Below are 15,656 nucleotides of genomic sequence, written 5' to 3'. Positions count from 1 at the left end.
CGGACGTGCAGTAGCTTATACGAGTGCTACAGCTCGTAGTTCCAGCCGCCATTGAGGGCATGAGGCGTGAAGAGCTGCATTAGCCACATGCATCTCACCACCAGCACCGACACGTCTACCCAAGGCAAGACTGCTTGCAATTGTTAAGTCGAACTTTGTATACATGTAAAAGGAGAATACCAGTTTTCTTTTGTGCAAGTGCAGAAGACAGAATATAGTAATGAGTAAAATTACGACGCATGTTGTTCATTGTAAAGTGTAGTAACCTGAAACATAGTGTAGTGAAATCAGACTGAGGCCACCATCGCCTCTTTCATTTACAATTCTTTTGGGTGTAGAATACTTTAGCGTATAAGAATGTTGAAAAGAGCAATGGTCACTCCAGAATGAGTCGCCTATTTATAGTTACTTAAATTTTTCTGAGTAACCTTTCAAGTAAAGTCACTTAACTGATTCTATATCAATTGTCCAAAGAGTAATATCCAAAATCATTAAATAAGTTTAAGGATAGAATTTTGTTAACCTAAGTTGCATAAGTTGTCTTGGTGGTAATTACCAAGCCAACTCACAGAAATTGAGAGAGTATTTGCTTTGTAGAATCACCTAGAATGATCAGAAATAGTAATATTCAGAATTAAGTTTAAATTCAACTCAAGCCGTTTCACTTTGAAACGAGCCAAAAAACTGATTTATTCTTTTGCTCCTTCAGAGCTGGCGACCGTAGTTATAAGTATTTTCAGGAGGATTCGACGGTAAGTCTGCTGCTCTCGTCGTGCTGATAGGATTACCCAATGCTGCTAGCAGTGGTGATTGGATACATAAGCTCACTACCAAGTTAAGTGGGTCAGGTAGGCAGTGTTACCGTGTGAACTGTAGGGCACTGTAGGCCGTGGATCGAACCCGTTCAATCATCACAGCTCTTTGGGAAATAGTCCGGTTAGGAGTGTACTAATCATTAGGTAAATACTGGCGAGTAACGGTCAAAAATGTATACGCAAGTGAATTTAGCAAGGTCCATGTAGCACCTAGTTAATGTGGTGCAATGGCGAGGGTAGGAGTGGAGTAAAAGTGAGCTGAGCTTGAGGCAGCTGAGCTGTCTCTAAAGATTAATAACGTGAATTCACTACTACCTCTTACCATTAGGGCTGAGCTATTTACAGTTAAAATACGTAGCAGTAAGCGCAAAGGCGTGACAGCTACAAGTCCGTATTGGCTTTATACATATGGAAGTAGGAAGCGGGTCATTCTGTCAGTGGAGGGGGTTAAAACAACCGAGTCAGTTGAGAACATACCCCATTTACTGATGGAAAGATTCGGCGGTTCGGTCGCACACTGACTGTGTTCGTCCCACAAATAGTGTGCGTCGACATCGCCAGAAATCCCGTCAAGTCGCAAGTCATTATGGACCAGTGTCAGTTCACGTTGCACGAGACAGGCGCTCTCGTCGTCAGCAGGATAATAAGCTTTTTGTAGACTTGGACGGCAAAGTGATACCATTCCCGCTCGATACCGGAGCTGCAGTTTCACTGATCAATCAAGACACGTACAAACAGCTGGGCACACTTCCGTTGCGTGCCGCAAATGTTAAGTTAACTAGTTATTCAGGTCATGATATCCCTGTATTAGGACAGTGCAGCCTTCTTGCAACATACAAAGGACAAACAAAACTTGTGTCATTTTACGTCCTTCGTTCTTCTTCTGCTGTGAACTTGTTTGGTTTCGATTTATTTCAGTTGTTTAACTTGTCTATAGTAAATCAGGTTCTATCAGTGAACCAGACTGTGCCTTCTGACAGAGTTGCTCGTCTATGTGAAGAATTTGCAGACATTTTTGCACCGGGCCTCGGTTGCGCTAAGATCTATAAAGCACATTTGGAACTGAAAGTAAATGCGCAACCGAAATTTTTCTGAGCGCGCAATGTTCCCTACACATTGTGTGATGAGGTCACAAAAACAATACACGATTTGTAATCACAAGGTGTAATTGAACGTGTGCAGGCTTCTCTCTGGGCATCACCCTTAGTAATTTTGCCAAAACCGTCAGGAAAATTGAGACTTTGTGTGGACATTACGGCAAAAGTGAATCCACAACTAGTGATTGCAACTTTTCCTTTACCCTGCCCAGAAGATCTTTTTGACAAACTGTGCCCGGCTAAATGTTTTTCGAAGTTGGACCTCACAGATGCGTACTTGCAAATAGGCCGGCCACGGTGGTCTAGCGGTTCTAGGCGCTCAGTCCGGAGCCGCGCGACTGCTACGGTCGCAGGTTCGAATCCTGCCTCGGGCATGGATGTGTGTGATGACCTTAGGTTAGTTAGGTTTAAGTAGTTCTAAGTTCTAGGGGACTGATGACCATAGATGTTAAGTCTCATAGTGCTCAGAGCCATTTGAACCAACTTGCAAATACCGGTGGACGAAGAATCCCAGCGCGTTTTGGTGGTTAACACGCATCTTGGTTTGTATCGATTCATTCGGGTGTGCATCCGCCCTTGCATTGTTTCAGCAATATCTACAAACTGTTTGTGCGTCGGTCCGTACTGCAGCAAAGTATCTGGACGATATTGTGTCCTCGGGAAAGACGGAAGAAGAACATTTAGCCAATCTCAGAACATTATTTCAGGTCTTGCAACAAAATGGTCTTCGTTTACGGAAGGACAAATGTGTGTTTTTTGCTTGTGACTTGCCATACCTGGGACATGTACTCAATGCCCAAGGCATACATCCCAGTCCCGAGCACCTCCGTGCCATTCAAGACTTGCCTTCGCCGCAGAATTTGAAGCAGCTACAGAGTGTGCTGGGAAAAATTAATTATTATCACCGTTATATACCACACGCCTCTTCCATTTCAGCTCCGCTTCATCGCTTACGCCGTAAAGGTGTTCCGTTCGTCTGGTTGACGGAATGCGAACGCGCCTTTCGCCAGGTGAAATCGTCGTTGCTTTCCAATACTTGCCTTACGCCATTCGATCCCCAGAAGCCCCTTTTGTTGATGGTGGATGCATCGGATTTCGGGATCGGTGCTGTGCTTGCGCACAAAGATGGGTCGCATGATCGCCCTATTGCCTTTGCGTCCAAAATGCTCTCGTCTGCGCAAAGAAATTATTCAAAGATCGAGAAAGAAGCATTGGCTCTCGTATTTGGTGCTACAAAGTTTCATGATTTCTTGTATGGTCGTCACTTTACCATCATCACAGACCACAAACCTTTGACATCGCTTTTTCATCCGAACAAACCTGTACCTCCACGTACAGCGCAGTAATTCATTCGCTGGTCTATTTTCCTCTCGCAGTACCGCTACGATATCTTGTATCGGTCCACTGCTAAGCACGGAAACGCCGATGCGTTGTCCCGCTTGCCTGTTGCTGAGGATAATGCATTCGATTCCTCCGAACTTGCTTGCATGTTCATTGATGCGGAAACTGATGACATGGTTGAATCGTTTCCGATTGATTTTCGTCGTGTAGCTACAGCCACAGCTGCCGACCCTGTCCTTGCTAGCGTCCTGCGTTTTGTTGCTACGCAATGGCCCTTGTCAAAGTCACGGATCAGGGAATAGTTGGTTCGCCGATTTTTTGCTCACCAGGAGGGACTTTTTGTACGACGTGGTGTTTTGCGTTCTGATAATGATCAGTCCAGGGTCGTGGTCCCACGTTCGTTACAGTCCTCTGTCTTACAGCTTCTCCACCAAGGACATTGGGGTATAGTGAGAACGAAATAACTGTCTTGTGAACACTGTACTTAGTTCGGAATCGATGCTGCGATTACGAATATGTGCTCTTCTTGCATGGCGTGTGCCGAACAACAATCAGCACCACCGCGGAAATTTTTTGTATGGCCAAAAGCCACTTCCCCTTGGCAACGCTTACACATCGATTTTGCTGGTCCATTCTGGAATGCTCGATGGTTGATTGTGGTAGATTCATTCAGTAATTTTCCTTTTGTTGTCTGGATGTCTTCCACGACGTCATCTTCCACCATCCAAGCGTTATCTGCTATCTTTTGCATTGAAGGTCTTCCACAGACTATTGTTTCCGACAATGGCCCACAATTCATGTCTGCAGGCGAATGGTATTCAACATCTGACGTCCGCGCCGTTTTCGCCACAGTCAAACGGTGCTGCTGAACGATTGGTCAGGACTTTCAAGTCACAGATGTTGAAGTTGCAAGAGTCGCATTCTCGGGAGGACGCGTTATTGCTCTTTTTGACCTCGTCTCGCTGTCAGCCCCGAGATGGTCGTTCGCCGGCTGAGTTGCTCCACGGTCGTCATCATCGAACCTTGATGTCTTTGCTACATCCGCCACATCAGGTTCCTCTGCAGCGGCAGACACCTGCTTTTGCTCCAGGCGACGTTGTCTACTATCGCCACTATCAAGGTTCACGGCGTTGGCTCGAAGGGCGCATTCTTCGCTACCACCGCCGCGCTATGTATCTGGTTTTGGGGGCCTCTGGTGAGGTGCGTCGGCATCTCAATCAGCTGCGCCTCTGTCGTCGCACGGGATCTGCCGCTTCCCTTCTGCTTTCAGCGGCGGTGGCGTCCGGTCAGCGCCCAGGAGAACAATCTATTGGCTCGCCTCAGCCCCAGGCGTTACCGACGCTGCCATCCATTTTGCCCCATGGCGACGCGCCGCCGCCGCCGCCTGTTCTCCCGCCGGCGACGCACGCAGTGGGCGCTTCGCTGCAGCCGCCGGGCGCCACCCTGGATCACGCGCCGCCGATCGCTTCCCGGGACCAGTTGTCCTCCGACATGGAACTCCTGCCCGCTCAAGACCATGTGTCGTCTTCTCCCGTCGGGTGCCCCGGCCTGATGGAGGTCGACCCATCGGCCCCTCCTGTCTCTCTACGGGCGCATACATCGCGTGTTGGCGTGCAACCTGGAGCAGGTTTTCAGGCGTTTCCTAGCTCCCCGCGGTCCGAATGGCAGGGTGCGGGAGGCACAGCCTCGCCTGTTGTTAGGCTCCCCACCTCGTCGCATACGTCAACATGGGGTCCTCCCCAGGACGGGCGGAAGCCTTGTGCCACAACCGTACGCCGATTTGTGGGGGAGGAATGTGGTGTCACCGCCAGACACCACACTTGCTAGGTGGTAGCTTTTAAATCGACCGCGGTCCGTTAGTATGCGTCGGACCCGCGTGTCGCCACTATCAGTGATTGCAGACCGAGCGCCGCCACACGGCAGGTCTAGAGAGACTTCCTAGCACTTGCCCCAGTTGTACAACCGACTTTGCCAGCGATGGTTCGCTGACAAAATGCGCTCTCATTTGCCGAGACGATAGTTTAGCATAGCCTTCAGCTAGCAGGGCGCCATATTCAGTTACCATTGATATTGTGAATCATGTACCGTCAAGAGCGACGTTCATCATTAATGGATTAAAGTTAAGTATTCCACCAGCTACGTCCGTTTTTCTAAATTCTAATTTCCTTGTCATGTTCCAGACCTCACGCCAACCTGCGTGAGCTAAAACGCGTGCATTTCGGCCTTCTTTAGTAGAACGGTGTTGGCTCTCTTGCCAACCACAACAGGAACAATTCACTAGGCAGGGATTAAGCTATTCCTCAGAAACACGCTAGTCTCACACAGTACGCAGCAGAGCTTCTGTAAAGCCTCCAGAGCAGGAGAGAGGTGTTCGCAGGATTTAAACTATGAGGATAGGTCGAACTCATTGGACAAAGTTCCATATTCGCGCAATAGTCCGACACATGACATAAAACTGTCAGGAAATTTGAAAACGCCGCATGCTGCTTAGCAACCCAATCCCATTTCCACCACTGTAAAAAGATCGATATGTTCCAGAGTACACATTTTTCCACCACTATAATAGCACTTATACCCTAAACAGTATAAGAAGCAATGAGTTTTAGAAATAAAATAAGCGCCAGCTTTTCATCCTGATTAACAGTATTGTGGCTAGCATTATTCCCTCAACATGTAAATACTCTCCCTCTAACTTTCCCAGTTTCTCTCTCTCTTTTTCTCTCTTCCTCTCTATTTCTCTTCATTCCTATTTCTTTTACTTTCTTCAGCTAAACAGTACAATTCTGATAAACACATTTGAAATTTTATATTAATATATATTTTAGTGTATATGCAACATTTGCTCTGTTTTAGAATCTACGACTAGATAACAGACAAAAAAAATCGGTAAATAAATAAAACGAAAAATTAAAACCATAAAATGCAAGTCATTTGGCGTGTTCTAGAATATACACTGAAGAACCAAAGATGAACCCTCTGCCAGGCACTTAAGTGTGAATTGCAGAGTAACCATGTATATGTAGACGTAGATGTAAACTTGTACACCTGCCTAACATGGTGTAGGGCCCCCACGAGCACGCAGAAGTGCCGCAACATCAAGTGGCATGAACTTGACTAACGTCTGAAATAGTGCTGGAGAGAACTGACACCACGAATCCTGCAGGGCTGTCCATAAGTCAGTAAGGGTAAGAGGGTGTGGAGATCTCGTCTGAACAACATTTTGTGCAAGGTATCCCAGATATGCTCAATAATGTTCATCTTTCGGGATTTCGGTGGCCAGTGGAAGTGTTCAGACTCAGAACAGTGTTCCTGGAGCCAGTCTGTAGCAATTCTGGATGTGTGGGGAGTCACACTGTCCTGCTGGAACTGCCCAAGTCTGTTGGAATCCACAATGGATATGAATGAACGCATACGATCAGACAGGATGTTTACGTACGTTCCACTTGTCAGAATCGTATCTAGACGTATCAGGGTTCTCATATCGCTCCAACTGGATACGCACCACACCATTACAGAGCTTCCACCAGCTTGAACAGTGCCCTGCTGACTTGCAGGGTCCATGGTTTCTTGTGGTTGTCTTCATACACGTACACGTCAACCAGCTCAATACAATTTGAAAGGAAGCTCGTCCGACGAGGCAACAAGTTTCCGTCATCAACAGTCCGGTGTCGGTGTTGATGGGCCCAGGTGAGGCGTAAAGCTTTGTGCTCTGCAAATGGTTCAAATGGCTCTGAGCACTATGGGACTTACTTCTGGGGTCATCAGTCCCCTAGAACTTAGAACTACTTAATCCTACAGTGTGTTTCAAAAATGACCGGTATATTTGAAACGGCAATAAAAACTAAACGAGCAGCGATAGAAATACACCGTTTGTTGCAATACGCTTGGGACAACAGTACATTTTCAGGCGGACAAACTTTCGAAATTACAGTAGTTACAATTTTCAACAACAGATGGCGCTGCAAGTGATGTGAAAGATATAGAAGACAACGCAGTCTGTGGGTGCGCCATTCTGTACGTCGTCTTTCTGCTGTAAGCGTGTGCTGTTCACAACGTACAAGTGTGCTGTAGACAACATGGTTTATTCCTTAGAACAGAGGATTTTTCTGGTGTTGGAATTCCACCGCCTAGAACACAGTGTTGTTGCAACAAGACGAAGTTTTCAACGGAGGTTTAATGTAACCAAAGGACCGAAAAGCGATACAATAAAGGATCTGTTTGAAAAATTTCAACGGACTGGGAACGTGACGGCTGAACGTGCTGGAAAGGTAGGGCGACCGCGTACGGCAACCACAGAGGGCAACGCGCAGCTAGTGCAGCAGGTGATCCAACAGCGGCCTCGGGTTTCCGTTCGCCGTGTTGCACCTGCGGTCCAAATGACGCCAACGTCCATGTATCGTCTCATGTGCCAGAGTTTACACCTCTATCCATACAAAATTCAAACGTGGCAACCCCTCAGCGCCGCTACCATTGCTGCACGAGAGACATTCGCTAACGATATAGTGCACAGGATTGATGACGGCGATATGCATGTGGGCAGCATTTGGTTTACTGATGAAGCTTATTTTTACCTGGACGGCTTCGTCATTAAACAGAACTGGCGCATATGGGGAACCGAAAAGCCCCATGTTGCAGTCCCATCGTCCCTGCATCCTCAAAAAGTACTGGTCTGGGCCGCCATTTCTTCCAAAGGAATCATTGGCCCATTTTTTCAGATCCGAAACGATTACTGCATCACGCTATCTGGACATTCTTCGTGAATTTGTGGGGGTAGAAACTGCCTTAGACGACACTGCGAACACCTCGTGGTTTATGCAAGATGGTGCCCGGGCACATCGCACGGCCGACGTCTTTAATTTCCTGAATGAATATTTCGATGATCGTGTGATTGCTTTGGGCTATCCGAAACATACAGGAGGCGGCGTGGATTGGCCTCCCTATTCGCCAGACATGAACCCCTGTGACTTCTTTCTGTGGGGACACTTGAAAGACCAGGTGTACGGCCAGAATCCAGAAACAATTGAACAGCTGAAGCAGTACATCTCATCTGCATGTGAAGCCATTCCGCCAGACACGTTGTCAAAGGTTTCGGGTAATATCATTCAGAGACTACGCCATATTATTGCTACGCATGGTGGATATGTGGAAAATATCGTACTATAGAGTTTCCCAGACCGCAGCGCCATCTGTTGTTGAAAATTGTAACTACTGTAATTTCGAAAGTTTGTCTGCCTGAAAATGTACTGTTGTCCCAAGCATATTGCAACAAACGGTGTATTTCTATCGCTGCTCGTTTAGTTTTTATTGCCGTTTCAAATATACCGGTCATTTTTGAAACACCCTGTAAGTAACCTAAGGATGTCACACACGTCCGTGCCCGAGGCAGGATTAGAACCTGCGACCGTAGCGGTCGCGAGGTTCCAGACTTAAGCGCCAAGAACCGCTCGGCCACGTTGGCCGGCTGTGCCGTGCAGTCATTAGTTGTACATGAGTGGGTTTTCGGCTCCGAAAGCCCATATCGATGATGTTTCGTTGAATGGTTCGCACGCTGATGCTTACTGATTGCCCAGCACTGAAATCTGCAGCAATTTTCAAGGGTTGCATTTCTGTCACGTTGAATGATTCTCTTCAGCCGGCGTTGGTCCCATTCTTGCAGGATCGTTTTCCGGCCGCAGTGACGTCGGGGATTTGGTGTTTTTTGTTAGTTGACATTCACAGTGCACTCGTGGAATAGTCGCACGGGAAAATCCCCACTTCATCGCTACGCTGGAAATGCTGTGTCCCATCGCTCATGCAGCGATTCTAACACCACGTTCAAACTCACTTAAATCTTGATAATCTGTCATTGCACAAGCTGTAATCGGTCTAGAAACTGCGCCAGACACTAGTTGTCTTATATAGACGTTCCCGACCGCAGCGTCCTATTCTACCTGTTTACGTATCTCTGTATTTGAATACGCATGCCTATACCAGTTTCTTTGGCGCTTCAGCGGAGATAACAAACCAAAAGGAATCTTTAAATAAAATAAAACACTAGTACAGAAGCTGTTACTAATTAAAATGAGCTAAGTTATAAAACGTGAAAAAATGCGAATTTATGTCCTCCGTCTTTACACTATTCGAGATTTGTCTGGCCTTAACTGCAGTAAAAAACTGTTTTTGAATTGATAGCATGAAGTAGAAAATGGTCGTTGTGATTGTATTCCACATCTGATATGTGCTAGATCTCACTTAAACAATCTGATCCATTGTGACCTATTATCACAAAAGGTTCTCAGCTTCGCTATATGCCACACGTAGTGAGAGCTGTTTGGTGCGTTTCGTTAGAATAAATTAATTCGTCAACAATATCGTCATATTTACACTGACCAGCTCTTTCCATTACTTGGAGAGATTGTTTCTGTCATCTTAGAATGCACGTTTGAATTTGGTACCGTATTTTTGGGGTTTCAGAATATTGCAAAATTATCAGTATGACTGAAACTAAGCTGTGTGACGTCATCAGACGACGTATCTAATTCATTTCGTACCCACAGATGCAGCGCACCACGATCCAGTTTAAGTGTCTGTTTATTCCCAATTACAAATATGTCTCTACTTGCATCTGATGACAGCCGCAAGCGTGAAAAATGTATTGCAGAATTATTTAAACTATTCGTAATTTACTAGCGTCTTAATTTTTTACGATAGCTTTTTTTTTTGGCAGAAACCGAGACGTGAAATGATGTAAAATGTAATAATAAAGCTCTTCTTCTGTTTCTTTAACAGCGTAAATTTATTCAAATCTTAAAAGATTCACCTTTAGGGTTTTAATGCTATGTAAACATATCAATGAATTTTGCTGATCTCTCTTCCATGACATATGAATTATGTTCCTCATGTTGTTTAACCTTGTAGAAGTACTGACACATTTTTCCAACAGCGCATTACATGATTCAAAGAACATCGAAATTGAATAGATATTTTAGTTGTATAAAGATGTTAAAAAAACAGCGAATTATTCCAACATAAATTTTACTTACATATATTCTACGGGAAAAATAATAGTTTCGTCCGGTCCTTTTATAGATTGGAAATAAACACGAAAATTAGTGTTACAGTATGTGAATTATTTAAAAACATGGTTTCATATAAGATTAAGTTGTCTGCAAATACAATATTAATACTCATTTTCTGATACGAAAAATTAACAGTGTTTTTGTAATAATGGACGTACAGGTATAATCAGATCGGGGAATCTAGAAGAAGAAAGACTTATACACCTGGAGAGAGAGACTGTGTGTGTTTTGTGATTTGGGATTTACTGGATATTGTCGGGATTCATTAAACCAAATCTATGTCTTTTCATACTGAATGGACTGAGAATGTGAGGTCAGATGGTTTCGCGTCTCGAGGGTTTGCAAGATGTCTAGTATGAAGATCTAGCGTCCAAAATGCAACACTTTTAACCAAGTTTCTTTATTGTCAGTTTTCTGTTCCAGTTTGAGTAGATAGTGAGAATCGTTGTGTTATAATTTTGTTTTACACGGAATGCATCACTACGTTTCTTGAACCTTATCAAAAAAAAGTCTGTTTATACTAGACAGAAGCAGTCATAGATCGGGCAAGTGATTTTGTAGACACGAGACTGACTGAGCTTATTAGATTGATTTGGTCTGCGGATTAATTGTAAAATCAGTTTCTTCTTTGTATGGAAACTTTGTTCTGATTTAGAATATTTGGTATTATGTGAGAAAGATTAATCACAGACGAAGACAGTTGTCTCTAAATGTCACATTAGCACCACATTCTAGATGCAGATTTGTGCCGGATGGACAATTCCGTATTGTATTTTTGTGATTGTGAAGGCCAGTCTTCAAACGTTTTCGGTCGTTTTCGTTAGCAGCCTGTTTTTGTAATTGAATTTCTAGAGTTAAATTCACGAGATATAGCTACAACTTCACTGCTCTTTATAAAATAGAAAGTTGGGGTGACATGAACTGACACATTTCATTCCCTGCTAAGTTTTCACATCAGTGAATGGCTATTATATACTGAAATGATAGCCAGCGTACCCGTATAGAATACTGTGCAAAACAACATTGTCCAGTAACTTACATATTTTTTTCTAAACAGTAGTCCTAATATTCCTCATTACTTTCGATCTGTAAAATGAATAACCGATTTTATTATTTTTCCATCGGAAAATTTAAGTTAAACTTAATTAGAGAAAGATACTGTTGTGGTTGTCTAAGAACTAAGCTGTATTAACAACGACATAAAATTGAAATATCTGTCGAATTACTGAAACTCTTTAAAAATTGTACTGTCGTCTTTGAACATTGTATGCAAGTATATGAGTGTCAAAATTATATAGAAAAATACATCATTGTAATGTAATACGTAAGAGAAATCAGCATTCACAGATACGCTTTTCCGTCGTATTTACAGCAGGGTGAAAGTCGTTTGGTTTGCCAAGGCAAGCACTGAAGATGAAGTACTACGAGATATACATTGGCGAATAAAACACGTAATTAAAAAGAGCAGTAGACTGCTTTTAATATTAATTTAATATTTTGACACAGTAATATATAAAACACAGATATCTTTATGTTCTTGTGTCAACGTAGTCTCTACAAATAGTTTCCTTCCCGTTGTAACGGAAAAGAGTGAAATTTTTTTTTAAAATGATTTATCTAGAAGTAAGCAATAAAATAGATTGCAGAAATATTTGGCACATCCTTGAATGATGCACGAAATCATGTTCAGCAAATGAGACTGTGCAATCTGCATAGTCAATCAGACAAGTATCTTCTAGTATTTAAAATTCTAAGTTAAATACTGCACTTAAATTTCTCAGTTGTCACCTCAATTGTTGTACATGATTTCAAGCATCATTTCTCTAATCTTTTCTGTTTCTTACTCTAGATAAATCATTCCACAAAATCTTTTTTCAAAAATTTGTAAGTTAAATATCACATTATTATATCTTTCCACGCCCAAAATAGTTAGGCGCATTGCTGTGAAGTTTTTGATACTTCATTTGCGTAACTAGCAGCAACTGTTCGTGAAATATTTCAGATTCACCTCAAATCACTAATAAAGTTTTTATGACTTACCCTGACTGCTTTCAAACAATTATATTCCTTTTTTAAAAAACTGGACCTCTCGCTAGGCTCTTTGAGGCTACATTTGGCGTTTCCAAATTTTCGGTTGGCTACGAATTTGCGAACAAAATTTTCCCTGTATCAATAATTAAGTCCTCCTTAATTACCATGATTAAGTTCAGACTGTGAAAGCTTCCTCTGAAAACCTAGACCTCACGTTGGTCAATTTAATACCACGTTTTTCCACTTCCCACTGTCCATTGGACTACGATGATCAGACAAAAACCCAGTGCTCAAACATTTGATCAAAAACCGCTAGTTCTATATGTACGACTTTAATCGACACTCTTCTTTACTGTTGAACAGAAAGTGACTTAATCGTCACATTGTTCTGTTGAAGGTGATTTGCCTCTACCAGAATTATAATACATTCCCATTACTCCAACCGCCACTCAGATATTGGTTTCTCTCAGATTTTGTAATTAGTGTTAACAAATTAAAGCGGGAATATTTCATAATGTTGAGTCATCTCATTATATTTCACTTAAATAAAATGTAGGCCTACATCCTTGATTTTTATACTTTATACATTTTAGAGACCTGTTTCAAATGTATTCAAAGAATATAACTAATGAAATAAAATTATAAGAAATTCTTCTACTCTGGAAGTCTGAATTACAGACCAATGAGATTGCTCATGATAGACTGTGGTAAGAAGAAATTCTAAGGAATCTCCTGAAACTACTTGTCCAGAACTCCCTACTAGTATACAACGTAGTACAGATAACAACAGACTCTCCCTCTATGTAGGACTCTCTACAAGGGCTTCTCTGAAGTTACATATTGTGAATGACAACTAAGGTGACAATGAATTTTACTTTCTTTTATATTCACCTCTACGGTAAGGGTTGACATTGTTTTGTTTCACACTGCCAAGTCAGTATGTATCTCTCACCATGTCATTGCTGCTTAATCTGTGATATAGTTACTGAACTCTGTCTTTATTTTGAATGATTATTTTTGTGACAACGTAAATAAATTGCAAGCACATGACAACCACCACAATCATCTGATCAATTGCCCCACTGTCAGAAAATAAGCTATGTAGTTCCACGTGCCTTCCACCCTCTCTGAAGGGAATACCTCCATCCACTTAGAACCATTGTTCTTCAGAATACACAGGAATCCTTTCATCGTAAGTAAGTGGTGGCAGAGCGTTGTGAATCACGTGACAGGTCTGGGTGAGGCAGCGGTTCCGCCGTGTTACATAAGGGGCTGCGACATGGCCTGGGCTATCTGCTGATACTGTCTGCGAAAGGCGCATTCCCTCCTTAAGCTCACTAATTCCCAGTGTCATCTAAGAGTACCATCCCACAGCATGCAGCTGGGTACGTCATCAGAAGCTCTGAAAACAAAACATCAATATGTGTTACTCTTAAATAAAAGATATGTTAATTATCAACAAGTTTTATTACTTCTGAAAGTAATTTCAGTATGTTCAAATAAACTTTGTGCTTCTCTCTGTCCTTTCCTCTCACTGTTTTCCCTAACTGTATCGTGAACTTGTATTCAAACGATATTTGTGTATAAGTGTTAATAATAGTGTAGAGTTACTTTAGACTTTTTGTGCTTTAGATTCTGGCTATATGTCTGATCTCCAAAAGCTAGTGTTGTCGTGCCTAATTGTCTATGTAATGCATCAATAAATCAAGTCATTTTTCCGAATAAATTAAAATATTCCATTGCCAACACGTGTAGAAGAAAGGTGCTAGGTGAGATGTCAATAACCACTGACCCGTCTCACTACTGACATCATTCTCGAAAATTGTCCAGAGGGTGATGTATTCTGGAAGAGTATACCACCCAAGTAATAATAATAACCTCAGTAAAACACAGTTTGGATTTCAGAAGAGTTGCTCTACTGAGAATGCCATTTATAAAACCACTCACCAGATTTCAAAAGCATTATGTAACAAGGCAGCACCGGTTAGTATTTTCCGTGACGTGTCTAAGGCATTTCACTGTGTCAGTCACAATATTCTCCTAGGTGATCTGAGGTCTCATGGAATTGACAGTATAGCCAACGAATGGAAAATGTCATATCTTTAAAAAAAGGAAAAGAAAATCACACAGTTGTACTTAGTAATGGGAACAATCTTCCATCTTATATACAATGTAATACACTCGTACAATAAGTAAAATTAGGTCTTTTTGAGGATGATATTAGAGTTGTAATCACTCCACACGTACATACAGCAACAGATGAAATGATAAATAATGTTCTGAACAGTACCATTGACATTTTGTAAATCCTAAAGCAACTTGGTTCAGCCACAATTGCACGTAGAACCACTGAAAATCTTGCGCAGAGACAAATCAGTAAGTTGACATATCTTACATATTTTCATACATTTATATCATGTGCAGTAATGTTCTGGGGCAACTCATCTTTAAGAAAGGAAGTCTTCATTGCTCGAAAACGTGCTGTAACAATAATATGTGGTGCTCCCCCACTACCATGTTCCAGATAACTGTTTAAGAAGTCAGGCGGTTTGACTACCGCTTCACAATGTATTTATTGCGTTTGTGAAGTTTATTGTAAACAATCTACTGCAGTTCAAAGAAGAAAATTATGTACATAATAATAATAATACCAGAAGAAAAATTAAATTCGTTACACAACACTAATGTTGTCTTTAGCTTAAGAAGGAGTGCACAATGCTGCAACCAAAATGTTTGACTACTTGTCAAGTGATATAAAACTCTGAAAGACAGCAAAGTAAAATTTGAACACATACTGACTACTTCCTCTATTCCGCGGAAATTCTATTAACGTAACGTTTAAAATATAGTGTTTATGAATCATTAACTCATACCATTATACTTTCTTAAAAAAAAACAGCATATAGCCATATTTAACAACTAATTTATTTGCATGTAAAATGACGCAATACAATTTATGATGCAAACAATCAATGGAACCTTACTAACTAGCATGATTCGTAAAGGTTACGGTTTCGAATCCCTGTCGGATCACGGATTTTTCTGTTTCCTTCCTAACCGAGAAGTCAACTCTCAATGATGTGGAGATACGCCAGAAGCGACTCGTGGTTCAGATTCGACGTTAAACTACAGGTTCCATTCCCCCCCCCCCTTCCCCCCTCCCCCCCCCCCACCCCCCCACCAATTGGATAACCGAGATATGTTAGTTTTACGCAAGTCGCCGAAACTATTATTAGCGTGTTAAAAATACACACATGAAAAAAGTTTTGCATCACCGCGGTTCCCAGAACTTCTGAGGATAGACGATGGCTGTG

The sequence above is a fragment of the Schistocerca piceifrons genome, chromosome 7, assembly GCF_021461385.2.
Source record: "Schistocerca piceifrons isolate TAMUIC-IGC-003096 chromosome 7, iqSchPice1.1, whole genome shotgun sequence".
Classification (NCBI taxonomy): domain Eukaryota; kingdom Metazoa; phylum Arthropoda; class Insecta; order Orthoptera; family Acrididae; genus Schistocerca; species Schistocerca piceifrons.
This window is presented reverse-complemented; position numbering follows the sequence as displayed.